Here is a 23,108-nt window from a genome sequence, read left to right as displayed (position 1 = left end):
GAAAATTCTTCCTGCTGGTCCTTTAAAAGTAAAAGAGATCAAATATCTGCAGAAAAAGAAGTACAACCTCCAACATTACTGCAGGCCATGGCTTCACTCAGTACGAGGCTGAGTTCTTTGAAGCATTTGCAGCCTTTGCCTGGTTTTAGGCTCCAGAAGAGCAAGGAAGGGTAGGGATGATATTGGGAGCAATCTCTGTAGCTTGCTCCCTATCATCAACTGATAAACAGCCACATTTCTTTCCTGCCTTTCCTAGGAACACTGAGCAAACACTCCTGGTTTGGGATTTTTTTACATCTGCACAGGGTGGTGCCAGGACCCTTTATTTTAATTACTGGAGCATCGTTCCCAGAGGGCCAGAGCTCAAACACCAGACCCAAAATTTAAGTGACAGTGAAGCCATTTCAAGGCACTATGTGGGTATCGAGTAGTTTAAGCTGTCTGTACACACAAAGCCAAACAGGTGTCCTTGATGTTACCCACTCCTTTTTTCCAAACATTAACCCCTTTGGGGGCTTCCTAATGATGTCCTCACTTACATCGTTGGAAGCTGAGGTTCCCCCACCATCACAGCAGGCATTAAAAACTGGAAACCAAAGTGTGAGATGTTTGTCTTTTGGAAGCTGGCAATGCTCATTTGTTTATTTAGGAAGTCTAAAGCTCAGACTTTGGCTTATGAGTTTGGGATAAAAGGGCCAAATTAAAAAGTGATGAGGAAGTGGTTGTACTCTGGCACCATTTCTTCTTCACAGCGAGCGAGCACAGCAGGGCCCCTCCAGGCACATGCAGCAGAAAGCAGTCACTTCTCAGAAACCATAAGCCAACACTGCAAAGCGTAATTTGAAGATATAACTTTAACTCTTTAGGCTACACGTACCCCTCAGCCAACAGCCATCACGGTCCAGAAATTATTCTCTTTCCTGTCCAGAAATCAAATCTGAGTGTATTGGCTGTTTGATTATTTCACCAAATTCCTGAGATTCCTTGGCAAAGGACTATTCAGATCCTGCTTAGTTTAGGTGATAAGTAAAAGAGACATAGTGGCTGTGTTAGAGCCACTGTTACAGCATGATTATAAGGCTGTTTGGTGGTCCAGTTTTAATCTTACAAGCAGACTCATATGCCTATTGTATTTATTTCCAAAGGAAAACTGGGAATATCTTTTCTCCCTAAGTAATAAATACAGCCTTGGAAGGTAAACAGTTTGTTCATAAATTAGGTTGACGTTTTAACAAGTTGAAAAAAAGGAAAACAAATTGGAGACATTCACAAAATTATATTTTAAAATTGCCAGAAATATTTTGGCTACCTTCAAAACATTTTCTTTCCAAACTATCTTGTTTTCATAAAATATAGGATTCATTAAGTGGTATAGCCTTTCATTTTAGACAAGACATATCAGGCCAACCCCAATTTATGGGGGGCTTGCCCCTCTAGTTTTTGTTTCAGGCACCAACCACTGGAAGGTTATTATCCATCCAGCCTACCCTCTGGAAGATTGACCTTGCCTAGTCCAGGATTAATCTACCACTCCTTAAAGAGCAGATAGATGACCATGTCATTGCATTGTCCGTGTTGACAGGAGACAACCCAGAGGAATTGTTGTTGCATTTGAGAGAACTGTTTGACATTTATGTGAAGAAAGAACAACCACAAGGGCAAAGTCTGGTCAAGTGGTAGGAACCAGAGCTGCTACGAACTGTATTAGAAGAAAAAAAAAATTAAAGACCCTATAAATTGATTAGATTATACCTGTGGGGTTTTTCTTCTGTTTTCTTTATACCTGTAGACCTCAGGTATGTCCCCTAGTTAGGCAATTAACACCATTTGATGGATCCAGTTCAAACAATTCCAGTGTTGGCCGCCCACCAAGCAACTGCAAGTCTTGCAACTGATCTTTCATCCATTATGGTCAGGCAGTCTCTAGAGCTCAGCACTGCATAAGGTGAATTCTTCCAGAGCAAATAAGCAGAATTATTTAATAACAGTTTTTTCATATCTATCCCATTTGTAATCAGAAAAACATATGCCAGAATTAACAAATGTCATATTTTCTTTTCCTCACTCCTGACCTATGCTGCTTTGGCTTTTTAGAGTCAGCAGATGTTGTGGAGTACGAGAAGGAATGAGAGACTAGTATTCCAATCCTGCAGTTCAAACAGATGGGCGTGAGGCAAGGCAGCCAAGAGAGGAAGCCATGGGCACCTAGGAGAAGAAGACTAAGTTTTGGATACAAAAACTTTCAGTCCTAGATTTGTGGCATGTTATGATCGATGACTTAGAAAGCAAACCACTGAATGGCTCTGGTGGGTTTACAAATTAATTTTTGGACTAGTTGCACTACCTGCAATGCAGTATTTTAATGATATGTTCCTTTCACCAGACTGCCTACTAAAGGTCTCTGTGAAACAAGTCAGCAGTTTTCTGCAGGCTGGCTGAAATTCAAGTGTATGCGACCTAGTTGCATAAACCTAGTTACAGCTTGAAAAGTGTACAGAAGTGATGCTTAATGGTACAACTGCCACATAACCTGTCCAAGCAAAGCAGCAGCAAGAGACAGGTATCTTTCAAGTCACTTTTAATGGCACTGAAAAAAAAGAAAAAAAAGTTTTGATACATTATATAACATTAGGGCAAAATTTCTAACAACTAACTTTGCTTGACCAAGAACTTGAAGAGGACAGTTTGACATATTTACAGTCTTTCAAATTAATGATACTCTTCTCCAAGTTGATTTTCTTGGCCAAACATTTGACAGGTTCAGAAAAGCCCCCAAACTGTGGGTTGGCTTTTGTATTGCATGATTTCTCTAGTCTTCTATCAAACCGGCTCATCTTGGGTTTCATATTTTCTTTTCACAGCTCTCATCATCTCTTTTGCCTACTTCAGCATTCTCTATTATTTCCTCACTGTGAATAAGCTATTTAAAAAAATCAAGATTCAGCCTTTGCAATACAGGAGAAATTCATTTTTGCACATGAATACATTTGAGGAAATATTTTATTTGGGCTTTTCTATATGCGTTAGATCTGAAACCATTAATTTTTTGCTATTTGTACCTACTCTAATACTCATTAGGCAGCATCAGCTGGCAAGTTGGCAAAAGTCATGGCCAGCTAATTTTTCCCATTTTGTATATTATAATTAAGTTCTTACATATTTTAAACAGACTGTCTACTAATAATATTACATCCAAGCAGAACAACTCTAAGAATCTAGAAAAGTAGCTGAAAGAAAAAGATATGCTGTATATTGAAATCCTTTTCTAAGAGAATGGTTGTGAACAGTGAAACAGTTAAATTGTTTAAATACCTAAACCAATGATTATACATCAAATAAAGACAAAAGTTCCAGCATTATTCTGGCTAATCTATTAAAGAAAATCCATCTCCAATGAGGAATTCTCCACTCATCTATTTTCGCTCACAACATCACATTTTCTGAAACTAATAGAACTGAGGTTACCTATAAGTTGCCAGTTGGGACAGGGCTGTTTCTTTCTGCGGTGCAAGTTAGGTATGCATCTGATCTATTTTTTCCAAGTTGCTTAGATGGCACAATTGCTTAGGTGCATTACTATGAGCAAAACTTCCACTATTTACAGTGGTTGATCAACCATATCACTGACAAATCCATGATTTTATTTACTTGTTTTGGTGGTGTTTTTTTCCAATGGATTCGTTTGAGTAATTTTTATTCTCTTTCTACTCTGAAAACCAAAATATGGTCCATAATATTCACACTAAACTGCTTTTAACATAAATGCATGTTCTAAAGGGTGAAGGAGATGAGCATGAGCATGAGCTCCCTTTGTTCCTCAAGAGTTTCAGAAGTAGAATCACAGAAGCATTTGTTGATGTTGCTTGAGGTGGGTACGCTACAGACACTTCTGGAAACCTCCCAAGCAACCAGGCCTACTCAGTAGCAGTCTTCTGTACACAGAAAAACCTGTCAGTTATTTCATTTTAAATCTCGCCATTATTCATAAAGGTAAGCTCTATCTTTGAGTTTCCAGGTCAAACTGCAAAGTCAAATGTCATAAGGAATCCGTTATATCTCATTGCAGTTATCGGTCCTGTTTTCCAGAGACCAATGTTGATTGATGTTACTTATATTTCTTACCTTATAATTCTTTACTAATTAAGTCATGCATCAGCTACTTTATTATTTAACTTATATAGGCTATTAAGCTATTACTGAGACCTGAAATTACCCAAGACTCCTCTACATAATTTTTCAGTATTGATCTGACATCAGTATTCTGCCTATCTTCTGAAAATTCCTTACAGACCAAAGCTTATTAAAGATAATTCCTTGGCTGACTGTTTAAAAACTCTCGCATTCAAGTTATTTCAGATTGCTTTTTAAAATAATTGGTTTTAATAGTAGCTGTTTTCCATGCCAGCAGTAACTGAGGAGAATGAGTAAGTACCTTCAAATAAACTCTCTAGACAAGAAATACTTATCAATTACATCTTTGTGGTCTGTATTGTTACTAACCTGACTACTTTTCCCATTTCTGTCTAACCAATGTCAGAGCTAGTGTTTCTTATTCTTCTTGACATATGTGTTTCTAACAGTATTCTCATTTCCTTCCCTTACTAATTTTCTCTGTTCTCCAGTGCCCCTTAGCCCCCCCAGCTTTGAACTCCAAGGTCAACTGCATGTTGCCCCTATAGCTGGGGTAGGATGACAATATACCCGATTTTGCAGAACTATTTGGCCTGAGGATTACACAGCACATCTCTGGAAGGCAGAGCCTGCAGCTGCACCATGAGGCTCAAAAGTACTTATGAAGCCCTGGCATAATGGTAACTAAAAAATTTAAATATCAGAGCTGGATGTAGTCTTGAGAGAAGATGGTCCTAAAAAGAACCCTTATGCATTTGAGTTTAAAAACTCAGAATAAAGAGCACCAGAAGTTGGGGTCCCACAGCACAGAAGCACTGTTATGCAATATTTTTCTTCATATCCTTTGTGTCCCAACAGAAATGTAGAAAGAATATTGAACCAATATTAGGATGAAGATTCAACTTCAAGTTAATGAGTGGCTCTATTTGGTCTACTTTTTTTTTGGTTTACATACTTGCAGCCAGGTTATGTGATTCAGCTGGAGGATGCAAATGTTTTTAAATTATTTTTTCCAGAAAGAGAGCTGATTTCAGAGGAAAGATGGGGAAGTACAGAGAACAAGGTACCAGGTCAATAGTCATGTCGCTATCTCATCAAGGAAGTTCTGCAAAAAACACTTTCTCTATATAACCAGCAAATAGCATTGCTACTGTTTGATCTATGCAGGCTGCATTCATTCGAACAGTTGCTGCTACTAAATGAAAATGTTTAATCTCCACCATCTGCACTGGTAGTGAAATGGTTCTAAGTGGATACCTTTCTGGACATACCACATCTTTGTGGAAACCAGAGGCTTTCTTTCTCTGCCATTTATTTTCACTTTGAAATCATACAAAACCAACAATAAGGGGAGAGTTCAGATCAGAATCTACAATAATGCCCTTATTTGAAACATCATACAGTTTAAAGCTTGGAGGGATGAGAGGGGGGGTGAAGGGAGGGAAGGGGCCATAAATGATGGGAAAAACATATAAATCTCTTAAAAGCTACTGCATACCTTGTATTAGTAGACTGCACACCCTAAGGAAGATATGAATGTCCTTCTAGACATCCTTGCATTCCAAAAGCTCCTTAACTGATAGGAAGGACTCATTTTTTTTTGTCATATAAACAAGCTGAAAAAGCCACAAAGTTTTCAAATTCCTTTACAGTAAGAATCTGTTTCAGTTACAAAAGAAATATGAGCTGTGTGGTAAGGTCATCATGTACACACATCCCAGCAATGCCGCTAGAGATGGTAAAATAACTTCTGACACTGAAAATGGTGAAAAACACTATGAGGTCGAATCCTCTGAAGTACAGTTCTGTAGTACCAAGGAAACATGAAATAGTCCTGCTTTTCTTGCCCAGCAGGTATAACTAGCAATGGATAAAGAAAAACAAAGGGGAAGAGAGATGTCTAAAGATAAACATTTCAGACACGAATCATTCAGAAATATGTGTTCATGGTGTCCAAAGAAATTCCTGTATTTTGTAACCCTGTAGATTTGAACTATTTATGCCTGTACATTTATGTTTTTTAACTTATTGACTAGCCTCACAGTACTTTAATGACTTTTGCAGACTTCTTTATTATTTTTTTGGCCAAGGACAGACTAAGGGATGTGAGGTGATGAACATCACAACAGCAAAACACGTATCAAACCCGTCATGACTGTAGTTCCTACGCTCATGTTCCTACGCTCCAGCAACCATCTGCAAGGTTTCCCTGATGCAGCAGAACTAAAGTACAGTTTGATTTGGGCCAAATACAGCCTTTCAGCTACTTCTAAAGTTTTGAATCCCCACCAGTGTTTGGTGTTTTTTTTTTTTTTTTTTTTCACAAATAAGTCATTCTTTATAAGCTATGCTTTGTCGAACTTGCACAGCCACAGCTTCAGGGGTAAAGCATCTTTACTGACTAGCAAAGGTCATGGTGTTTCCAGACAAAGGACATGCCACAGCTTATTTAACTTTCTTTCTAGCTGAGGAAATGAGGATATGGATGTAAAAGATCATTCATATGGAGTGGGTCTGTGAGGTAGCCCGAGGGGAACTAGAAGCTTAAAGCCAAGAACAGAGGTGAAATTGAAACCACTATGCTAGAAAGATCTTGGCCTCAACTGGCAAAAGAGACTCAAGCGTGGCTGAATCAGCTGAACAAAAAAGGGAATTATTCATTTAAATAACATGATCATCATCCATTCTTGGGTTTGGAGGAGCTGATAGAAAAGATAAAGATCACAGTAACAAGAAAATGTGAAAACCCAGTACGATATATCCATATAAACACCATACATGTTGATTTGGGGTTACTGTTACAGTTTGGAGATCTGGGAAGTCCAAATACTACACTACAAAATCATCGTTTGCTGTAGTGTAGGTTAAATACAAGACAAAACAGCTTCAAGCTGTCCACTTTCCATGGGAATAAAACATAGGAGAGTCATCCTTGATCTTGTTTTGAGTAAAGGTGTTTGGACTACAGGCAGATGACAACTTTTCTGGCAAACCTTGGCCTGCAGTTTGCTAACTGAGCAGGGCACAGAAAACTGTCCTACCCCCAGTTCAAAACCAGAATGTACTAATAAAGTTTGATCCGTGCAGCTATAAATTAAATAAATATTCAAGTAATAAACATAATTTTTTAAAAAAAGCATTCTAATTTATTTCAATGGGAAGAGAAAGATGGTGGCACCAGTTCAACTCTTTTATTGACTGCCCCATTCCATATTCCCTTTAATTCCTTATCATTGAACTTGCACCACCTTGCACTGATGAAGTAATGTATGACACACACTTCCCGAATATTTTTTGAGAAGTCTTTTACATTGATATGAGTTCATATTATTACTCTGGAATAACTTGTCAGTTGCTACTGTAGTTCTTAAATAACACAATTCAAAGGGCATTTTTCTTAAATAATCCCTTTAAATATATCATAACTTTGTATTAGGTACTGAGTATTAAGAGGACAGAATATATAAAACTAAACAGACTAAATAGTCAGTAGATTAAATAGTACTATTATTACTGATATTTGAGTCACTAATAAACACTTGAGTTGCTAGTTTGACATATAATGTAACATTTAAGTCCTCAGAAATAGCTCAGCCTAAGCACAGTTTAAATACACTTAAACACACTTTGCTTCAGAGTTCTTAGTGGAATTTTTTTCTTCCCACCATGCATGATGGAAAGTTATCTTCATTAAATGAAATGGGTTTGCCCCTTTCAAACTTCTGTTACTTGTCTCTCATGCAGATGGCTTTTCTACAACTTACATAATTCAATGACTCAACTTAAAAATAATCTTTAAAAAGTAAATCTCCTTTTTCAATCTTATATTTGGCTTGTCAGAACAAAATCTGTAGATTTCCTGTGTGTTACTGAAAAGTTTAATGTATTTTTGAAAGTGAGCTACGCAACTTCCTAAACCTGTTCATTGTTAATTTTATTCAAAAGGTTTACAAGTCATTAAAGTTCCTTCATCCTCATCGCTGCAAACAGTGTCGGTAATGAAAGTCAGACTAGTAAACCTCCTTGGGTTCAGAATAATTGTCAGCTTAGTCACAAATATTATCTTAAAATTAGATCTGTACAGTGCTTTCTTCTAAATATGCAAGTAGTGGATGTGCATGTTCATACAGAAATGTGCACTTAACAGGCAAGTGAATGTGGATCAGTTCTGAATTTACTGAACTTCATTTTCCTCTGTCACCTGGACAGGCCAGAGTGGTTATAACCAATCATGACAGATAATTATCATTTAGATAGATCTAAAATAGACCATCTACATAATGATCTATTATGTAAATCTGTAAGTACTCCACCTTTCCTTGCTTCGCAATGGGGGAAAAACTACGCAAATAATTTTCTGCCATTACCTGTACCCTCTAGTGTGTGGGAGGCTACATTAATCTTTCTGTTAACAAGGACCAGATACTCTAACCCCGTGTCATTACTACCAATAACTCAAATTGCTAAGATGTGCTGGTGTTGAGCTCCTCTGCTGCCAGTGACCATGGCATATCTTAGAAAAAGCACATCTGCTTTTGCCTGCCAGAAGGCACGGAGGGCTATCAGAATAAGGAGCCGCAGAGGAACTGCTTGTGTAGGCTACAGCTTGGCTTTCTTACTGAGAGAAGAAACAATATTGAACAAAGCGTGTTAAATAGCTGTTGGTTTTTCTTTTCTTGCAACAGTTGGAAAATTAAATTCTTTTAAAAGCCCTTTTTATTCACTGCTGCGCTGCAAGCCAGCCCTGCTGCCTGAAGATTGTTGTTCGTTCCCCCTCCTTCCCCCCTGCAGGAGGATTAAACTATTTCTCAGTGCAGTGAGCCGATTCATTTTGTTCAGCCAGTGCAGCTCCTTTCTGGGCAGGGGAGTATTACAGATTTACAGTTTTCATTACCTAAGGCTGAAACTGTTAATGAGGTTTATGTTGGCTGCGGGATGTTGAGGGAAGGCACTTGCATAGCTGGGCTGCAAGGACCATTTGGAGAAGACACTGGACGTGACTCTAGACTCGTGCACACACTATAAATGATTATTTCATTTGCTCAATATGAGTACTTCTCTCCTGATTCACAAACCACGGTGAAACTTCTGGGTTTTTTCTTAGAGCTGCACATCCTGACCCAGGTTCGCCTGGTTGGTTTCCCTAGCAGCCAGTTCTAAATCCCAACATTATGGATATGGCCACAAACCCACGGTTGATCTCAACCCGTCAGGCCCTCTCATGTGCACTAACTGGACTAGTGTCCCTGTAAACTGTAGTGATGAATACTCTTTTTCCTTTTTTTTTTTTTTTAATTACCTGCGGAGAATGAAGGAATCCCTTCTGTACAGCAATCAAGTCCCTTCCCAGTCTGGCTGCTCTCTCCACCACTGGGAGATCTCTCAAGCCAAAAGACCTCGAGTTGAGCTCAGTGAGAAGCATTCAGTATTCTTCATGATGAAGTTGTGCCGCTGTGGGAAAATAGCTCACAGACCCGGACTGGGAAGTGTGAGAGAAGCCAGCATATGTGCTAACCCTGTCCCTCTGGACCTGCAGGGAGCTCGTTCTTGTAGCTTTGCGAGTTCCAGCTGCACCTCCCCATGGATCAGCTGCTGCAGAAACGGAGCTTCTCTAGGCTTCAGATGTCTTGGGGTTGCAGGGAAACTCCAACAGATTCTTTTGAGCAGAATATGAATGTGTTTCGTGGAGAGTGAGCAGGACGTGTTCCTTTGCACACAGGGACAGACATTCTTGCAGCCCTCATCCTTTAACAGCTGGAGAAGAAGGTCCTAGGCAGCTTTGGGGTCACAGGCTGCCCCTCCTGTGTGTTGATGGGTACATCCACAGCCATCAGTGACCCACACACATCAGTGGGTTACAGATGCTTTGTATTTATGGCAAAAAAGCACCTGAAAACATTTATTTTAAGTGCTTCCTCCTAGGTAGGAAAGAGTCACTTCTTCCGATGCATAGGAGCAGAACAGCTCTATTCAAAGACCGCATTACACAGTTGAACACAACCTCTGCACTGTTGATGTAAGCACTGAGAAAAGATGAACTGCTTTATGAAATAAGTATATTGGACAATTTATTGCCAAACCCATCCAACAATACATCGTATTTAATATGTTTAATTAAAACCTAAATGGAACAACAGTGCTGCCCTCTTTTCAGCTTTCGAGCATATGACAGGACTAAATATATGAAAATATTTCAGTGTTAGTTACTGTGCCTGCCTGAACAGAACAAGAGTGACAATAATTCCTCGCTTTATAGCCCACAGGAAAGAGCCATTTTCACAAAACAGATGATAATCCTGATTGCCAGGGAAGGAACCAGCTTCTCCTGCTTTGTAGTGTAATATACAACCCAAACTTTGTATTGCTGGCTCACTAGACACGAGGCTCTTTCGGAGCCAAAGATCGGCACATTCAGTATTTGCACTGAAGGCGCTCTAAAAGCATTCAGTAAGTTGATGAAAAGAGCCCAAAGAAACAGCAAGCTCCAGGCCTGAGGGCACTGCTAGGAACAGCAGAGGGGGCAAGGAGCACTTGGGAATCCAGGTTTTCTTTATTGTCTCCAACCTTAAACTCATGTATATCTGGAAAGTCTGTCTTTCACAGACTTCAAGCTGTGAAGGGTTTTGCAAGCTGTTATTATTTTAATCTGACAAGTCATCTGCTCAGAGAATTCAGAGCACAAAACACTGAAAACCTCTATCAACCGGTTTTGGGTTGTTCTTTTTTTTCATACACAACTGAGCCTAAAAAATATCTAATTTGTGTAAGTTAGCTGTGCAGCAAATGTGCTCTTGGGCAAGGCACTGGGCTGAAATGCTGTGAAGTGAATTTTGCTTCAAAGGATGTAATAGCCCAGCTGCGATCAAGAAGAAAACATGGTTAGATGTGAAAGCATAATAGATACGATATCGAAGTTCCTTGAATACAGCTCTTTAGAAAATACATTTTAAAAACATAGAAAAAAAACCACACAAAACTACTCTGAGGCATTTTGATATAACGCAGAAACAGATGTTTTACAGTGAGTAGAGCATTAAAAAACTCCTCAAAGGTAAATTTTCCATAGTCGAAGCATCACACTGTGCATACTTCTGTTGGCTTTCTCATGGAAAAAAATTACCCGGACTCGTTAAACTAAAAATCAAGTAGGATGTCACTAGAGTTACACAGGTTGCGAGAGTAAGACTGAGTATTGTTTGATACTACCCTGGTGTGACTAGCACTTCATTTGGCCTTTCGATAATGCGCTTTCTCTCCCTGAGAATGAAAATAAATTCAGTGAAATGTAATTTTTATTCAAAGAATAGGCTTGTGTTTGCTTTATAAAAGCTCATATCTGGGTTAATTTACAAACTCCCTCTGGGTTACACTTTGAAATGAACATTTAATGAAGACAAATGTATTCACCCACCCAGAAAAAATATTTTAATTGCTGTATCTCTGATATTACCATTTTTTCAGAAGTATTCTAAGTACGTCAAGAATGTTAGCAATGTAGCAGACACTTGTATTTCATGCAAAGGTCCAAGATTAAAAATGGCAGTGACTGATGGAAAAATTGTAAGTGCCTGATTAACTGGTCCCATCTGAAGTCAATGCAAACATGCCTCTTGGCTACAACAGATTTTGGCTGAGGCCTTAAACGGGAATGCAGTACCATGCACTTGCTCCCATAACCATACAGACCCAGCTGCCAACAGGGTGACACACCTGAGTTGTGAAACAATCAAAAGCGTGTCATCATCCGTTCAGAGTGTGTATGTATATTGGCATTTCTGTGTTTTTATGTGTGTACATAAGGAGCATAGGAAGCAAGTAGAACTGGCATATAGTATAAGCTCCTATTTTGTCTGGATGAGTTGCATTACTGAGGTAATTTAGATACTGCGTTTTGTGTCGTTATTATCGTAATGAAGGGATTCACTTCTGGGTAAAGGATGAAATGATAAAAGGGGCCATAAGTGTTGGAGCAAGAGAATAAGAACACAAAAGATTTTCAGTCTCTGCATTTTCATGATGCAGACATCTTACTGAAATTTAACAAATACAATCCAGAAGGTTTAAAGTTCCTCAGTTTTACAGAAGAAAAATAAAGAATACAGGTCTCCTTAGTATAGAAATTTTCTTAATTATAGCTCTGAAGTGGGCAATACAGCAATTCCAAGTACTTAATTGAGATTTGGAGGTACAGGTTAGATTGAAAATATTAAAGAGGTTCAGACTGAAAATACACACCTATAATTGGGTAAAGGATAACAAAACAGCAGATATATTAAAGCAGAGCAAAATTGACAACAGTAATCCTGAGAGCTGATCGTGGTAGAGAAAGAAAGAAAGAAGACAGTAGTAGTCATCCTTGAACACTTAGCAATGCAATACATCCTGGAAAATTACATCCTGGAGAAATTACAGCAGGAGATGAAAAGTGTTGGGGTTCTGCTAAATTGTTTTGTTTCAGAAGAGCATAAAGAGATGAGTGGAAGAAACTAAAAAATAGGAAATAAGAACAGGTACCAAGGGCAGAGACTGAAGACAGTGTAGAGGTCGGGAAGGTTAGGAGAGAAGCCTTACTTTGATCTAATGGAGGGGAAGGATTGCTAACAGATTCAGCCAATGGTATATATTTTTATCCCTAACTTTGATCCAAGTGATGTTAGGCATCACTTAACATGAAGCTTAACTATATAGCATTTCTGGTGGTGTTTTGGTCTTTCTTTCACAAATACATTTGTTTTTGTAATCCAGTGCTCTTTGCTCATTTGGTGTCTGAAGAGGGTTCCAAGTCATTGCTAAGGTAAATGTCAGAAAGGAATCCACCTTGCTAGTTTAAGTCTGAGTCTGAACCTGTCAGAATTTCATGCAGTCTTGATTTCTCTCTTGCATCTTCACTTTATTATAAAAAATCACAAAGAAGGGAGTTCTTCAACCTGTTTGTGATCAGAGGAAGCGTCTGTACTAAGTAGCATGTACTGCAATGATGATGAGAGGACACATCCTCCTGTAGAGAACCAATACCAGATGCGATTTTGTCTCGACATTGCTGCCATGACGCCATCTTCCGGGAGGACCATCTTCTTCACAGTTTTGGAAGTGGATGACGTCGTGTGCCTGCGCAGTGACCAAAGGTGCGAAAAGAGCAGGAAGAGGCTTGTAGGGGACCAGCACTTCTGGTTGGTCTGCGCATGAGCAACATCCCTATATAAGGCTTTTGGCAGGCTTCTTCAGTCTCTTTGTTCTCCTCGCCTCCCTGCTGCACGCCTCCCCAGACCCCAGACTATATGACTTCAGACGGAGTCAGCAGAAAACTGTTGGACTCAGGGTGGCAATAGCAAACTTTCTCCCTCTTTCTTTGTTTTCTTCCTTACCCCCCTTTTCTTTCCCCTTTGCCTTCCCTTCACCTCCCTTTTTACTGTTCTTTCTCGGTTTTGTTAAGAGAATTAAGTAAAAGGTTGTATGACATTTGACCGACTTCAGCATCTTAATCTCATCCTTGGGATTATAACGAAACTTTCCCGACACTGGATCGGGACACATCCTCCTATGAAAATCAGTCAGTTAATTCTTGCTGCTTAATTCCTCTGTCGATTCGCATCAAGCACATGGGAGGAACAGTAATAAGAGTAATAAGCCTTGTATGAAGACGACTGTCTTACATCTATGTTCTGCTTGAGATATTCCTTGTAAAGTATATATAATTGCAGATAAGTTCAGAGGAAACAGTCAAAGAAGTAAAGCCACAAGATGCCAGGCTGCAATTATCAGATTCACCACAACTCCAACAACCAGCATCTTCCTAATTTCGTCATCTTCAAATTCATGGAGGCAGAATAACACTACAGCATTTTGGTTAGATCTCTTCCCTGGGATCAGCAGGATCTTGCCCCTCCGCTAATGACACATTCACATCATTGATAATGAGACAACTTCTTCAGACCATACTGGGAAAATCCCACCAAAGCACACTTCTGATCTGCTTAGTCTCTGCAAGGGTTGTTTCAAATCCCTGTCCAAATCGGAGACAGTGCTAATAGGAAATCAAGTTTCCTTCCTCTCAGGGGATTACATTACCTCCTGTTGTATGTGGTGCAAACAAATCCATGCCCCACCTCACTGCATTTGGCCAGAGAGGGATGCTCCCTTTGCATTTTCTAGCATCCCAGTCAGCCCTTAATGCCTGAAAAAGTAGATGGTTGAAGAGCAATGTGAAGAGCAACGTGCTTTTTTTAATAAAATGCAAGATGGTGACAGAGAGTAAAAAGGACCACAGGAAGCTGTGGAGATCAAGGCAATACCTGGGTCCCAAGAGGAAAATTCACCTTTCACTGGCAGAATCTGTTATCCGGAACCTGCAGAGGGCAGGGTTTTCTTGGAGCTGTGGCATCAGTGTGTGACAGCAAGAAAGCAACACACTCAGAATAGCTCTAGCTGCTATCTGGGAATAGTTCTTGTTCCTGTCTAGGGTGTGGAAACCACAAGTCTTGCATGCTCCTGGCATGGGAAAACTCCTTGTGCTAGTAGAACAGAGATGGCAGCATCTCCCTAAAAAAAATTACAAAAAGTTTTCAGCCTATTTGTCTACTGAATTTTTTATTTTTTTTTTTTACTTCACATATTAACTCCACCACTCAATCACAAGCTAGAGGTCTAACTGACAGGAAACAAGCCTAAAATCCCATATGCCTTTTCTAATTTCCACCAATCACTGTGCAAATCAGGGCTATTTGTTCCAGCATCACTAGAAAAAAGAAACATAATTCTTCTCCACGCTAACTACACCTCTGCTAAAGCTCTTAAATCCAGTTCTCTGATGGAAAGGGTTTCATTAATTACAACATACAGTTTTGACATCGCCACTGGAACAATGCTCCTGGTTTCTGAGCTGCCAGCCAGTCATCAATTTGTGCGTGAACCATTGCCCTGTCTGCATCTGCTCCTTCAATAGTCTGTGCCTTTGTGCTCTTACTGAAATTTCTTACTACCGTACACGCACTGAGTCATAATGATTGTTTCCTCACTTAAATTGTTTCTTCTGTTTCTATCTGTCCCTGTTAAATGGAGGGAATACAAATGGCAGAACACGTTCACTCACTGGAATGGTGGAAAAACAGCAATATAGCCGCATCTCTTTGTCTGTTTCATGAAAGACAGTCATATAATCCCAAACAACCGTGACTTCAACCAGTCCGCAACTGCCATAAAGTGGGCTGCTTTTACTGAAGTAGAACAGAGTGTCATACTGGACCAGACCCTGAATGACTATAATTTAGTCCCAAACATCTCTATCTGCAGCCCAGTCCCTCATAGTTCCTTTTTCCCTGTTCCCCCATCATATTAACCATGTTACTGGAAAGACCACTATGTCAATAAACTAGGTAATATAACACTCTGAAGTATGAACAAAGAAACAGGTAACATATATGTCGTGGTTTGGGCCAGACTGGACACTGAAAATGGATGACAGATGCTCTCCCACACATCTCTCTCCAAGAAGAGGGGGGTGAGAGAGAAAGAGGCTTATGACTTTAGAATAAACTAAACTAATGAAATATAAATAAAATAATAAAAATAAAATAATGAAAATATATACAATATATACAAAAGCAATATAATAAATATATAAAAATAGATATAATAGATATCATTATATAGATATCGTTATATAGATATATATATAAAAATATATCTAATACATATCAACAAAATAGATATAAACAAAATAAATATATAAACAAAAAAGAAAATAATGAAAATATATACCATATATGAACCCTCAATAAAATAAATATATAAACAAAACAATATAATAAATACATCCTTGCCTTTTGGGGAGCAGAGTAGCCATATCAAATGACATGGAAGAAGAGTCTCTTGAAACCGATGGAAAGAACAAGGTTATCACAGTCTAATGAAAAAGTACAAATTTTAATTGGAATATTTTTGTAAACATGAGAGGCAGATTTTCACTGATGCAACTTTAAATTCATGGAGTAAACTGTCTTTTTCACCGTTCCAAGTGCAATAAAGTCATAAAATATCTTTTTCTTGGTGCTTGGTTTTCGAGGTTTTTTTTGTTGTTGTTGTTGTTGTTGTTTTTTTAAGGATTTCAATGCCATCTGTATTATTACAAAGTATCATTTAGAGTAGAAAATATGAAAATTTCTGGGGACATCATGTCTGGAAAAGACCTTCCCCTTGTGAATCCCTATATGTGAAAAAATCAGGCTACTTGACACCTCAGGTCCTGCTTTGCACCTTCAGAGCATTTTGTACTGTGCGATATGAAATTCTCCAGAGTTCCACTTTAAAGCTTCACAGCAACTGTGTGAGTTTCACTTCCAGAAGTCTAATAAGGATTTGGAGAACAGCAAAATGTTGGAGAGAGCATTCCCTCCCAGGATTTGGATTCGAGATCAAATGTCTGTTTTTCCTGTGTCAGTACATTAAGGTGTTTTTTTAATCAGTGAATCATGTAGGAAGCACCAAATCCTTTGGACCTGAACATACCATGGTAATGGTATTTTGTGTATGTAGAGCCAATTCAGCTTAGAAGAGGGGTCATGTACTACATTTTCTCTCTATACAAAGACAGGTAAATTTAATCATACCCTTGACTAGTGTGGATGGGATACCACAAGAAATATATATGAGATGATGAGAACCGAATGTATGAGTGGTGTTGTGACTAACAAAGACAGTATATCACAGATACCAAATTTCTCAAGAAATAAGTTAAAAAGCAATCACAAAACAGCTTCACTTGGATTCTTCAAGAATAAGAACACATAAATATATTCAACTGGGTGTTAATAACACTGAATTCGGGGGTGGGGGGAGGAGGGAAGAAATAAAAATGGTGCTTTGCGCAAGGTGTGAAGTATAATCTGAAAAACCACCCAGCAAGTTACGGGAGTCCCCTTCATCTTGTGACTGAGCCTGAGCAGCAAACTCAGGAGCAAGTAGGTACTCATTCCAGCAAACTCAGGAGCAAGTAGGTACTCATTCGCTATCCAATGTATATTGTTTTGTTACTCTTTGCAAGTTAATCTGTCAATAAATCCATGCATCCCATATGACTGGCACAATCTGGGGTCTTACTTATTATTGCTGCCTGAAATTGCCTGTGGGACAAACAGTTCCAGACTCACCTTCACTCCTCCCTGAGCCAACCTGACCTTATACTTTGCATTTGCTTTTCATAACTCAGAAACATGAATCAGGGCTCACCTGCAAGTCTCATCTGCGGAACAGCAGGAAACATTAGGGGCCTTCTCAGAAGACCCAGGGCCATCATGTCTGCTGGAGGTCAGCCACCCTGACACTGGCTTGTGGGTAGGTAGGATCTGCAGCTTCATCACACATTGCCCAAGAGGAGTGGACAGCACAGGTTACTTACATGGAATGTAAGTTCTGCCTTGGTGCCCCAACAGCATTTCCAGGCTGGTCCACAGACACATATTGGTGAACCTGATTTTAAACCCAGCTGCAAAGCTTCTCCTGCACAGCAACTACTCATCTGAGTAGAATAAAGTCAAAAAAGTACTCAAACACCCAGAGTGAGCAACTTGGGCACCCACATTTGAGAGGCTGATTCAGATATGTATGTACTCTGAGTACAGAAGTCTTTACACAAGGTCTCAAGACCTCAGGACTAAAGTTTTCATGCTTGTTTTAGCTGAACATTTCTTGGCCTGCCTAGAGCTTTGGTTTTATTTGCTTTAGTGATTTTTCTTCCAACCAGGTGGCTATGCACAATTCATTTTACTTTTGTTTATCTTTGTATGGTGAGACCATAGCTTTTATACAGGCAGTGGTAACAGGTAGTTGTTCTGTGTAGGATGAGCTATTTATGATTCTAACTTAATGTTGTAGTATGGAGAAGTGCAGGCCTGGTTTGCTAGCAGAGGCTATCTGTCTCCTGTGTAGGGACTATAGGATGACTTTTAGAGTATGGGCATGGGATGATAAAAGATGGGACACAGGCTGGCCCCAAGGCTATAAACGACTCAGCAATGGTCAGTTAGAGAAGTGCAGGTCTGGAGCTGGACAATACCCCAGCTAACAGAGAAAACAAAGAAATAGTATAAAAAGGCACCATATGCAAAAAGACACTATGTGTAGTAAGATCAGATGTGACATGGAGCTGTTGACAAATGAAGACCAAGGTGTAAAAGCATGCTAGCAAACATAAAAATTACCCCAGGTGAATCTTAGATCAAAAGAAAAGAAACCATTAGCATGACATCACTCTTCTTTCAGCAACAGTGTCATGGCACTGATACCTCACCATAGCCCCACACATGGACCAGGCTGAACCCATCGACCTTGGGACATGACAGGGTTGCAGAAGGGTGAGTATAACACCAGGGAAAGGGGTAGCTGATAGAAAGTGTGTGTAGCACAATTTTAACTGTATTGTCGCTGCCAGGGCCTTTTCTGTATGGCAGTATTCCTTTTCTTTTTCTTCCTTTTTTTTTTTTTTCCTGTAGTAATTAAATTTGGACTTAAGTATTCCCGGATGAGACTGCTAAGGCTTCAATTATAGTAGCAATAAAACATTGGCTTTATGTAGGGTGGGTTTCCTTTTTGCCCATAACGTGATTATGACTGTAGTGGTGGTGCACCTATACTCCTTCTCTAAGTCAGCACGCTGGCTGGTGGGAATTTCACCTTTGTTTCATACATGTCAACAAGCGCTTCCCTTTTCAGTATGGTTTTAGTAGCGATATCCCCACCCACCCCATTAGCGCAAACCCAATTTACATTCTGCCTATGCTTTCTGAAGCAGATTTTGCTTTTCCCTTTCCTGTTGGCCCCCTGCAGTGATACTGCCTGACAATAACTACCACAGCACATCTCCACCACCTCCTTTGCAGCTTGTCCCCCCACTGCATCTTAAAGGAAGAAGAAAAGTGGTCAAGATACAGAACAGTAATTCTGCCTCCCCAAAGCTCTATATGTCTAACAAACTAGTCCTCGTAAAGCCAAAAAAGGAAAAAGCAAGGCTACCGTTGCTAGTTTGATATGCCAGTAATCATATTTCACCCAATAACTCAGAAAATACAACAGCTTGCTTGAGAAAGAAAAAAAAGCAACTCAGCAAAAGGACCTGATAATTTTAAAATTAAAATAAACATTAATTTTAAAATTTTTTAGTCAACACTATATTAAACATACCCAGGGAACACATATCCATAAATATTTAAAAAGAAAAAAAAAAAAAAAAAAACAAAAAGGAAAGTATTTTAACTATTTTCACTAAACCAATACCTCTTTGAGTGCACACACACCCGTACACACTGAAGGATTTGTTCTTCCCGATAATTTGGCATTTTTAACGTACTTGTGTCAGACTGGATGCCATCTGTATGAAGTCTCACTTGACAGAAATATGAATTGGAGAATGAAATAGCAGTACCGTCCCTGAGAAAGGAGGGAAACCTTTCTAACACTGTAAGCAGGACCGGAAAAGAAACATCCTGCTGGGAACAAACCTGTCTGCTTCCTAATATGCTTTATTCTTGTTGAGTTGTATGCAGAGAGGTTCTGTGTCATTAGCTAACACAGGTTCAAAGAGATCTTTGAAGTGACAAACGTAAAATGACAGGGGATGGAAAAATAAACTGTGTACCCAGCAAGGCACAGCTCTCTCTAATGATGAGTGTAACTGGCACACACAACGGAGCAGAAATATTAGCTTTAAGGCTCATTGTACAAACAACGCTCAATGAGTAGTTATGAGTTAACGAATGATATGTGCTGGGATAGCTCAAAGGGTGCTAAATTCTCATGACAGGGCTCTTGATGCAGAGATCACAGTATCATAGTATCACAGTATGCTAGGGATTGGAAGGGACCTCAAAAGATCATCTAGTCCAATCCCCCTGTCGGAGCAGGAACACCTAGATGAGGTTGCACAGGAAGGCGTCCAGGCGAGTTTTGAATGTCTCCAGAGAAGGAGACTCCACAACCTCCCTGGGCAGCCTGTATGCTAAAGCCCATGACTTACTTCTAGTGTTAAATCATACAGACTGTTGTAGCTCTTTTGCCAACAATGGCGCTGTGACAATTTGCACCATTAGAGAGTTTGGCTCATTGATTTTATTGGAACATCTCATATATATATGCAACATGGGGCCTGAATTAGAAAATTTAGGTCCACAGTGGGTAGAGGACTGCAGCCATAGGGAATGGCAGGAATAAAGGTTGAGAGGGTAGAAGTAACTGACAGGATTAGACTAGAGAAGGTCAGGAAGAAGGAAAAATTATTTATGTACGCAGAGATGCTTAAACCTGATACGTAATTGAATGGGAGGCGTTTGTACCCTGAACTTGTGCAGTTGTTCAGGCAGTCACCTCCCTCCTCTCTGCTCCCAGGAGCTAAGCTCCAGCAGGATCCTCACATTAGGGTGTTTTCATAACAGCTGGTCTATCTGGGTCTCTTAAATCAGATCTGACCTTACACAGGATTTTCCTAAAACCTATGATACACAGCTGGGATATGTTAGTGACAGATCCCGATGCAGAGGTAAAAAGAAATCTCATAGCTTCAAGGAAAGCATCCAGGCCCTGAGGCTGTGGGCACTGGGGTAAGTATGTCCTGTCCTCAGCTGTGATTTGTGTGAGAACTGACAGTGGAGAATGTCTGTGAGTCTGCTTTGAACACCTCCTGCTGCAAGTCAAGCTCCCTGACACTCAGTGGCATCTGAATTAGTGGGTAATTTGAGTGCCGGCTGGCAGAAATGTCAGCATCCCTTCGACCAGGCAGAAAGATCTGAGCAAGTGCTTTGAGGATTTCAGTGGCGTGTGACCTGTGGCCCCAGTGGCTAGCATGGCAATGAGTCACCCTGGTCCCCTCTGTGGATTTAATCCTACATGCCCAAATGCTTCTGTGAATCTGAGCACTGAGCTTTGATCTGCATCCTCTTTTCCTCCAGTCATGAGTGCTTTGTGATTACTCTTTCATGTAGCCTACAAGGATTAATGTCAGTTATTGTTCTATCTTCTCTGCTTTGGGCACTTTAAATTCAGAAATCGAAGAACAAGAAGTTACCAAGGGCATGTAGTATAAGGGCACATAGTACACACCTGAGACCCAGGAGTCAACATCAGAGTCAAGTGGCTGAACAGTTAGCGCAAGCATTCAATCTCTCCTTGAAATCTCCTACTGAAGCATCTAAAACAAGCAAATTCTGTGCCTACTTTAAAAGAAGTTTCAAGGCAACTGGGATTTAAAGATGACCTGGTTTGACTCCAGATAACAACAACTGAAGGCAGAACAATAAACCATAGTGATTAACATTACACAAATTTATGAAAACTATTTGTTGTTTCAGTAAGGGAGTGAATACACCAAACAGTGAATCACAGCAGGAGTTCCCATTTACATTTTCTGACAATGGAAGAGCTAAAGATCATTCAATTATAACATGCAGCAATGCATTTACTCAAATCCAAAGAACCCATTGTCCCAAGATCTCACCAAGATCAAAAGTAGAAGCTGGTTTGGCATCTTCCAGAGGAATAGTTGTTTCATCAGAGAACGGCTGCTGGTTGAAAAAATAAAATAGAACTTCAGAAACCTATTTTAACATAATTGGTTTCTTGAGTCTAGGATGGAAATACTGGTGAATAATGAAGACAGAAACATCATTTTTTACCTGCTGTCCCACCAAACCAGCATGCTGGGCAATGCACCTTGTTGGCATGTAGAGCATGTTCAAAACATTGCTGCAGCTTAGAATTTGAATTTCTTTCCTCCCCTTCTTAAGCGAGTAGCGTACGAAACAAGCTGTGAGCTCATTCTGTCTGACCCAGCAGAAAGCCGACAGTTACAGAAAATAGCTACTAAAGGAGAGATCAGCACAGGTTTGGAAGGAGAAAGGATTCGAGCCACAGCTTTGCATTCGAATGCATACTTCAGCTACAAAGCAGAGGGAACTTTCCTCTTCACAAAATGCTCAGAAATTTTTTGAGCATAAATTTATTTTAAAATTACCTTTTTTTTCTTTCTCGGCCATCCACTTAATGCTCAGCAATGCTGTGAAAAAATTAGCCATCAAAACAGATATTGGAAACATTAACAAACGTGTTGCATATGTTTATACTCTGCTTTAAAAAATACTGAGTGTACTCCAAACACAGTGGCCAAAGAAAACAGCCTTTGGTAGCTTTCGTAATGTATCTTCTTCCATGCTGATTCCTATTTACCTGCTGTCACCTCCTGTCAAAAATAGAACCAGACATCATTACAAGTCTAATCCAGCATGACCATCTGTATACTTACAAAAAAAAGATACACAAGGACTAGTATAAACTGTCATCATGTACCCACACTTGCAAAATATTTGTAGTACTAACCAAAAAAAACAGTATAAGTTTAATTCACCTTTCATAGTGATGCTATATGAAGTGTATAGCCGTATTAGGCTCTTCACTTCCTCATCAGATAGTAAAAATCATAATCAGAAGCATCCACCTTGTAAGTACCAATGATGCCAGTCAGAATACAGCGTTGTTTGCAATTTGGGAAGTATTTACAGATTTATGACCTCTGAAATTGAATTTCCTTCATGTAGTTCATGTGACGTGTAAACGAACTGAACTAAGACAACTATAATTGAGCATTTTTAGTAGCACTGAAAAGCTTCTTGTGAGAAAGACCAGTTATTTAATTGCCCTCTGGTTAAAATAAGAATCACATGGTAAACCTCCTAGTAAATTGATTTAACTTTCACTAAGCCTGTTAAACAAAGGTTTGGACAGTGGCTGTGCTCTTTACCTGCAGGCACAAGAATATAAAACGTTCAAAAACTGCCCTCCTCCTGTGCACTTTAAACCATAGCAAAACTCCGTAGCAAGAACAGTGAATCTCACTGATTACTACTAAGTGGCCTATGAAACCCTGTGTGTCCAGTCACTCAACTAAACAAACCTTTTTGCTCTCAAAGAGGAAAAAAAACCTGTACATGAACACAGAC

Source organism: Vanellus vanellus (genome assembly GCF_965231255.1).
Source record: "Vanellus vanellus genome assembly, chromosome: 4".
NCBI classification, from domain to species: domain Eukaryota; kingdom Metazoa; phylum Chordata; class Aves; order Charadriiformes; family Charadriidae; genus Vanellus; species Vanellus vanellus.
This window is presented reverse-complemented; position numbering follows the sequence as displayed.